Below are 9,023 nucleotides of genomic sequence, written 5' to 3' on the forward strand. Positions count from 1 at the left end.
AATGACACCATGTGGCCACTTTGGGCTAATCCAGGTAATAAAGAAAACATTTCAGGGAGCAGGAGTGGCACCTGGTGGCCACTCGAGGTAATGCACAAAGTAGTTCCAAAGGGAGCAACAGTGACACTGGGTGGCTAATCCAGGTAATTCACAAAGCATTTCAGGGAGCAAGACTGACTAGGTGGCCACAAGGGGTAATGCACAAAGAATTTCCCCCATTGATCAACGGTGACACTGTGTTGTCACCTGCAGTACCCTCAGAGTAATCCCTTAAGAAGCAGCAGTGACATTGGGCGGCCAGTTGGACGACTGCACAGAGCATTTCTTTCATGGAGCAACAGAGACACTAGATGGCCAATCGGGGACATGGACAGAGCTTTTCCCCTGCAGAACAGCAGTGACGCCTGGTGGCCACTCAGTGTAATTGCACAGAACATTTCTCTCATGAAGCAAAAATGAGACTGTGTGGCCACCCCGGGTAATCACAGAGCATTTCCTTCATGGAGCAATATTGACACCGGGTGGACACTCTGTATAGTTGCACAGAGCATTTCCCAAATAAAGCAACAGTGACACTGGGTGGCTAATCCAGGTAATGCACAAAGCATTTCCCCCATGGAGCAACAGTGGCACTGGGTGGACACCTGGGGTAATGCACAGAGCATTTCCTTAAGGAGCAACAGTGACACTGCGTGCCGTGATACAGCAGGGCCAGAGAGCAGCAGGAGAATGGTGGAAGAAAACTAGAGTGGTACGGATGAGGAATAGAGTGCCATAATTGTTCACTCACAGCCAGTCATGCAGAAGACAGAAAGCGGAGGACTGTTCATCTCTGCTTACAAGGATGTCCAGGCTGCTCAGGTTCACTTCTTCCAGTTTCTCCTCTGGCTGGGGTCCTGGGCGATTCCTCTGCAAACACAGCATATAACCCAAGCAGGAGCCATCACTGTCCAAAGGTCTATTGGTGTACGAGATACTGCCCTCCCTCTCCCATCCACTGTACATCAGCCCCACTTGATGAACAGTGACAGTCAACTCCCACAGTCACCCCCACCACTACCAATGGAGGATCTAGTACCATCATGTTTCTCTTCCCCCTCCCAATGCCCCAGTGGGTTGCAGACGCCCCAGACCAAGCCTGTGAGCATGCACCATTGCCCATGTTCTATGCAAAGAGACAGGACAAGGGGAGAGAGAGAGAGTATGTTGGCCAACATATGAGAGCTCAGAGAGAGACACATAGGAAGAAGGACAAATTCAGCACCTGTACTCACCTTTCCGGTTCCAGGCCTCTGCTCAGGTGAACATGCTCCTCCCTGTCCAGGAAGATCAGCTGCTCCCAATATAGGGAAATTCTCCCGCTGCACCCAGAACAAGGAGGAAAACTTTTATTACAAACCGAACCCCACCTAAAGGGAAGCAGACGTCTGTACTCAGCCTTTACCACACATGTATCTTAGAGGCCACCTGGGCTATTTCTCAGAATGTAGTTGCCCTGGAGCAACAGTGACACCCAGTGGCCAATCACGGCAATGCACAGAGCATGTCCCCCATGCAGCAGCAGTGACACTTGGTGGCCACTCGCGGCAAAGCACAAAGCATTTCCCTCGTGGAGCAACACAGACACTACGTGGCCACTCAGGGTAAGGCAGAAATCATTTCCCCACCACAGCACTGCACTGATACTCGGTGGCCAGCCGGGGTAATGTCTGGGCTGTCTGCCTTGGACCATCAATGCCATCCGGTGGGCAGGCAGGGTAACATACAGACTGTGTTTCTCCTGGAGCAGCGGTGACATTATTCTTTCTGCTTTGTCCTTCCGCCCCCACCGGGCTGCAAACTCAGGCTGCCGTCAGGCATACGGGCACCAGTTTGCATAGGGACCCATAAATCCTAAGGATGGCCCTAAGGGGTGCCAAAAAGAGGTGACATGCCTTGGCAGGGAGGAACCGCCTTCCGGAGACACCAGAGAGCCAGAACGTCGGCTTGTGGGGGCAGCGAGCCCCCACCATGGAGGAGCCGGTGCGGCGCGGGGGGGGAGGAGCCCTGCAAAGGCGGCAGCGCCGCTAGCGGGGAGCAGCCATGCCCCTTGCCCCTCCTGCCCAGGGTGCGGACAAGCGGCCCCCCCGGGGTCGCCAGCAGCTGCAGCAGATGCATGCGGGCAGAGGCTCCCGTGCGCCCCCCAGCTCCCCTCTTGCTGTGCTCGGGGTCTGTGGCTCCCGGGCATGTGAGCCACTGCCGGGGCGCGGGGCCCGGAGCCTGCTCTTTGGAGTGGCAGCAATGGTGGCAGCTCACACTCCCGGGAGCCGCAAAGCCTGAGCGCAGCGAGGAAGGAGCTGGGGGACGCATGGGGTCCACTGCCCGCATGCATCGACTGCATGGAGCAAATGTGACACTTTCTGGCCACACGGGGTAATGTACAAGCATTTCCTTAAGGAACAACAGTGACACCGTATGGCCTTGTGGGGTAATGCACACAGCATTTCCTTCATGGAACAACAGTGACACTGTGTGGCGATGCCGGGTAATGCAGAGAGCATTTACTTAAGGAGCAACAGTGACACTGTGTGGCCATGCGGGGTAATGCACAGAGCATTTTCTACATGGAGCAACAGTGACACTGTGTGGCCACGCGGGGTAATGCACACAGCATTTCCTTCATGGAGCAACAGGGACACTGTGTGGCCACGCGGGGTAACGCACAGAGCATTTCCTTCATGGAACAACAGGGACACTGTGTGGCCACGCGAGATAAAACACAGAGCATTTCCTTAAGGAGCAAAAGTGACACTGTGTGGCCACCTGGAGTAATGCACGAGCATTTCCTTAAGGAGCAACAGTGACACTGTGTGGCAATCCAAGGAAATGCACAGAGCATTTTCTTCATGGAGCAACAGTGACACCATGTGGCCAGGTGGGGTAATGCACAGAGCATTTCCTTCATGGAGGAACAGTGACACTGTGTGGCCACGCAGGGTAATGCAGAGAGCATTTCCTTAAGGAGTAACAGTGACACAGGGTGGCCAAGCGAGGTAATGCACAGAGAATGTCTTTCATGGAGCAACAGTGACACTAGGTGGCCGCTTGGGGTAATGCACGAGCATTTCCTTAAGGAACAACAATGACATTGTGTGGCCACGTGGGGTAATGCACGGAGCATTTCCTTCATGGAACAACAGTGACACTGTGTGGCCACGCGAGGTAATGAACAGAGCATTTCCTTCATGGAACAACAGTGACACTGTGTGGCCACCGAAGGTAATGCACAGAGCATTTCCTGCATGGAGCAACAGTGACACTGGGTGGTCACACAGGGTAATGCACAGAGCATTTCCTTCATGGAACAACAGTGACACTGTGTGGCCATGCGGGGAAATGCACAGAACATTTCCTTCATGGAGCAACAGGGACCCTGTGTGGCCACGTGGGGTAATGCAGAGACCATTTCATTAAGGAGTAACAGTGACACTGGGTGGCCACGTGGGGTAATGCACGAGCATTTCCTTAAGGAGGAACAAGTATTAGGGGGTAGCCGTGTTAGTCTGTATCTACAAAAATAACAAGGAGTCTGGTGGCACCTTAAAGACTAACAGATTTATTTGGGCATAAGTTTTTGTGAGTAAAAACCTCACTTCTTCAGATGCATAGAGTGGAAGTTACAGATGCAGGCATTATATACTGACACATGGAGAGCAGGGAATTACTTCGCAAGTGGAGAACCAGTGTTGACAGGGCCAATTCAATCAGGGTGGATGTAGTCCACTCCCAATAACAGATGAGGAGGTGTCAATTCCAGGAGAGGAAAAACTGCTTCTGTAATGAGCCAGCCACTCCCAGTCCCTATTCAAGCCCAGATTAATGGTGTTGAATTTGCAAATGAATTTTAGTTCTGCTGTTTCTCTTTGAAGTCTGTTTCTGAAGTTTTTTTGTTCAATGATAGTGACTTTTAAATCTGTAATAGAATGACCAGGGAGACTGAAGTGTTCACTTACTGGCTTATGTATGTTACCATTCCTGATGTCCGATTTGTGTCCATTTATTCTTTTGCGGAGGGACTGTCCGGTTTGGCCAATGTACATGGCAGAGGGGCATTGCTGGCACATGATGGCATATGTAACATTAGTGGATGTGTGGGTGAATGAGCCCTTGATGGTGTGGCTGATGTGGTTGGGTCCAAAACCCCAGAACCCCGACTAGGTGTATTCTATCTGCTACCCAACATCCATAAACCCGGAAACCCTGGACGCCCCATCATCTCAGGCATTGGCACTCTTACAGCAGGATTATCTGGCTATTTAGACTCTCTCCTCAGACCCTACGCTACCAGCACTCCCAGCTATCTTCGAGACACCACCGACTTCCTGGGGAAACTACAATGCATTGGTGTTCTTCCTGAAAACACCATCCTGACCACCATGGATGTAGAAGCACTTTACACCAATATTCCACATGAGGATGGACTACAAGCTGTCAGGAACAGTATCCCTGATGAGGCCACAGCATGCCTGGTGGCTGAGCTTTGTGACTTTGTCCTCACCCACAACCACTTCAGCTTTGGGGACAACTTATACCTTCAAGTCAGTGGCACTGCTATGGGTACCCGCATGGCCCCACAGTATGGCAACATTTTTATGGCTGACTTAGAACAACGCTTCCTCAGCTCTCATCCCCTAGTGCCCCTCCTCTACTTGCGCTACATTGATGACATCTTCATCATATGGACCCACGGAAAGGAGGCCCTTGAAGAATTCCACCTGGACTTCAACAATTTCCACCCCACCATCAACCTCAGCCTGGACCAGTCCACACAAGAGATCCACTTCCTGGACATTACAGTGCAAATAAGTGATGGTCACATAAACACCACCCTATACCGGAAACCTACTGACCGCTATACGTACCTACATGCCTCCAGCTTCCATCCAAGACGCATCACACGATCCATTGTCTACAGCCAAGCCCTAAGATACAACCGAATTTGCTCCAAACCCTCAGACAGAGACAAACACCTACAAGATCTTTATCAAGCATTCGTAAAACTACAATACCCACCTGGGGAAGTGAGGAAACAGATTGACAGAGCAAGACGGGTACCCAGAAATCACTTACTACAGGACAGGCCCAACAAGGACAATAACAGAACACCACTGGCCATCACATACAGCCCTCAGCTAAAACCTCTCCAGCGCATTATCCACGATCTACAACCTATCCTGGAAAATGATCCCTCACTCTCACAGATCTTGGGAGGCAGGCCAGTCCTCGCTTACAGACAACCCCCCAACCTGAAGCAAATACTCACCAGCAACTACACACCACACCACAGAAACACCAACCCAGGAACCAATCCCTGTAGCAAACCTCGTTGCCTACTCTGTCCCCGTATCTACTCTGGCGACACCATCAGAGGACCCAACCACAGCAGCCACACCATCAAGGGCTCATTCACCCGCACATCCACTAAAGTTATATATGCCATCATGTGCCAGCAATGCCCCTCTGCCATGTACATTGGCCAAACCGGACAGTCCCTCCGCAAAAGAATAAATGGACACAAATCGGACATCAGGAATGGCAACATACATAAGCCAGTAAGTGAACACTTCAATCTCCCTGGTCATTCTAGTACAGATTTAAAGGTCACTATCATTGAACAAAAAAAATTCAGAAACAGACTTCAAAGAGAAACAGCAGAACTAAAATTCATTTGCAAATTTAACACCATTAATCGGGGCTTGAATAGGGACTGGGAGTAGCTGGCTCATTACAGAAGCAGCTTTACCTCTCCTGGAATTGACACTCCTCATCTGTTATTGGGAGTGGACTACATCCACCCTGATTGAATTGGCCCTGTCAACACTGGTTCTCCACTTGCGAAGTAAATCCCTGCTCTCCATGTGTCAGTATATAATGCCTGCATCTGTAACTTTCACTCTATGCATCTGAAGAAGTGAGGTTTTTACCCACGAAAGCTTATGCCCCAATAAATCTGTTAGTCTTTAAGGTGACACCAGACTCTTTGTTCTTTTTAATAAGGAACAGTGACACCGTGTGGCCACACGGGGTAATGCACGGAGCAATTCCTTCATTGAGCAATAGTGACACTGTGTGGCCACACGGGGTAATGCACAAAGCATTTCCTTCATCAGGGGTCTGGGGTGGAGGTGTGGATGAGGGGTTTGGGGTGTGGGAGGGGCTTAAGGCTGGAGCAGAGGTTTGGGATGCGGGGTTCAGGAGAGGGCTCAGGGCTGGGGCAGAGGCTTGGGATGCGGGGGGTGGAGGAGAGTTCTGACTGGGGGTTCAGGCTCTAGGGTGGGGCCAGGCATGAGCAGTTTGGGGTGCAGGCAGGCTGCCCTAGGGCTGGTGCCGGAGGACTCCCCCCAGCAGGAGGGCCAACAGGGAGGGAGCATGGGGCTCCGGAGAAGGGCTCGCTCTCCCCCTTGCCAGCAGCAGGGAGCTCTGGGCCTCGGGAGAGGCCCACAGCAGCCCTGCAAGCCCCAACTTGCTCCCCTCCCCAGTTCCCACCCACTCCCTACCTCTCTCCTCTTCAGGTCCCTGCCATGTGGCCCTTTAGAGCTGCTGCACGGTAGTTATAGCCAGCTGCGCGGCCACGCAGCTTAGAGGGAATTTAGCGCACTTAGGCGCGATGGGAGCCGCCACTGACTCGCGGGCCTTGCAATGCAGAACACTGATTTATTATCTGAATTATCGTAGCAAATGGCCCATGACCCCATTGTGTTAGGCGCTGTACCCAAAGGGAATAAAGAGACAGGCCCTGCCCCTGCTCTAGTCTATGCCATCTCTAACATTAACAACTCCTGGCTCATGTTCCACGTAAGAGACAGCCCCAAATCCCTGCCTTTGTATCTCCTCTGAACAACCTGGGAATAGCAACACCTGCTTCTCCAGCCCCATGATGCACCCAAACAACCCTGTAGTTCAGTTAACAGCACAGCTGCAGGGGCTGGGGGCGCTGCCCTCACAGGTGTTCCCCTTACCTTGCGCTCTGATCGGCTGGGAGCACAGAGCGCAGTTTGTATGGGAGCAGGGCAGCAGCAGCTGCTCCTGAGGACTTCCAATAAAAGTCATAAGAACGTAAAAATGGCCCTACTGCGTCAGGCCCAAGGTCCATCTAGCCCAGTATCCTGTCTTCCCACAGTGGCCAGTGCCAGGTGCCCCAGAGCTAATGAACAGAACAGGGAATCATCAAGTGATCCATCCCCTGTCGCCCATTCCCAGTTTCTGGCAAACAGGGGCTAGGGACACCATCCCTGCCCCTCCTGGCTAACAGCCATTGATGCATTTATCCTCCGTGAACTTATCTAGTTCGTTTTTGAACCCTGTTATAGTCTTGGCCTTCACAACATCCTCTGGCAAGGAGTTCCGCAGGTTGACTGTGCATTGTATGAAGAAATACTTGCTTTTATTTGTTTTAAACCTGCTGCCTATTAATTTCATTTGGTGACCCCTAGTTCTTGTATTATGAGAAGTAGTAAACAACACTTCCTTATCTACTTTCTCTACACCAGTCATGATTTTATAGACCTCAATCATATCTCCCCTTAGCCGTCTCTTTTCCATGCTGAAAAGTCCCAGTCTTATTAATCTCTCCTCATACGGAAGCCGTTCCATACTCCTAATCATTTTTGTTGCCCTTTTCTGAATCTTTTCCAATTCCAATATATCTTTTTTTGAGATGGGGTGACCACATCTGCACACAGTATTCAAGATGTGGGCGTACCATGGATTTATATAGAGGCAACATGATATTTTCTACCCTATCTTTTAACCAGTTACCAATCCATAAGAGCACCTTCCCTCTTAACCCATGACAGCTTACTTTGCGTAAGAGCCTTTGGTGAGGGACCTTGTCAAAGGCTTTCTGAAAATCATAGTACACTGTAGCCACTGGATCCTCTCGGTCCACGTGCTTGTTGACCCCATCAAAGAAGTCAACGTTCAGTGGTCCAGCGCTTCTCCCTGTTGTCAACGTATGTCCCTGTCACAAACATACAACTAAGGGTAGCATAAAATCCCTCTTTACCCTGTAAAGGGTTAATTCCTCTTTTACCTGCCCTGTTCTCATTTGTGCCCCCTAAACTCGCACCCTGCTCTGCCACTGCCTGAATGTGCTGCAGAATGGGGGTCTCTTGCAGGGCAGACAACGCATTGCCTCTGCCCTGGTGCAATCTAGCCTAGCTGGGTCCTCCTCCTTCGAGGGGAAGGAGGACCGGTCATCAGGCTGAGCAGGGCTGACTTTGTCAGCTCCTTGGAGTTAGATGACTGGATTAAAGAGCATTAGATCAGCGTAATAAGTAGAAAAGCATATGCTTGTCCAAAAAGCCCCTGACAGATTGCAGCCTGCAGTGGTCTAAAGATGTACGGAGCAACTTGGCACCATATCAGCCAGTAAACCGATTGCCCACTGAGCTGAAAATACAGACGTATCAATTGCAAAACTGACTATGCAAAAACAGCAACAAAAGTCCGGTTTTTGATCAATACAACGCTGGCAACTGCACTGCCAAGGTCACCCACTGGGCCCAGAGCTGCAACTCCTCCTGTATTTTTATAGCACCTTTTATCCCCAAATGCGTTCCAACCCTACGCAAAGAGCAGCGCTGAAATGCAGCCACAACTGGGGGTCAGGGTGACAGCTGACCGGCTAAGTAGCAGATTGTAGAACAGGGAAGGCTGGGGGAAGGGATATTTCGCTAAGGACTTCCAAGGAAAACCCCATCCTCTTGCAGAAAAAAACATCTCTGGCAGGTCCTGCTGCTCTAAGGACTTACCTGGAAGCCCCACACAGAATACTGTACGGTGTATGGAGCTCAGCTTCTCCAGCTATCTGCCGCCAATAGCAGGCTCACTGGAAATAGCTACAACAGGGAGCTTAGAGGCCGTCATAGAGTGAAGGGCTGGGCCCATGCTGTCATTTACCAAAGAGTCCTGGAGAGTTCACACCAGGTGGTCCAGTCCCCACAGCCATCCCCTCCTGCATTCCATGGCTCTCAGCATGGCAG

The 9,023-nt window shown here is 51.1% G+C and overlaps 1 long non-coding RNA gene across 1 annotated transcript; it reads right to left on the bottom strand.

Moving 5' to 3' along the window:
• Positions 1 to 757: 757 nt before the first annotated feature.
• LOC135980219 (uncharacterized) lies at positions 758 to 7,888 on the bottom strand. Its single transcript, XR_010597396.1, has 3 exons — positions 6,537 to 7,888; positions 1,275 to 1,361; positions 758 to 909 (listed from the first exon to the last, which is right to left on the bottom strand). It is a non-coding gene; the product is annotated as an uncharacterized LOC135980219 (long non-coding RNA).
• Positions 7,889 to 9,023: the final 1,135 nt, after the last annotated feature.

The sequence above is a fragment of the Chrysemys picta genome, unplaced genomic scaffold (genome assembly GCF_011386835.1).
Source record: "Chrysemys picta bellii isolate R12L10 unplaced genomic scaffold, ASM1138683v2 scaf2245, whole genome shotgun sequence".
NCBI lineage: Eukaryota > Metazoa > Chordata > Testudines > Emydidae > Chrysemys > Chrysemys picta.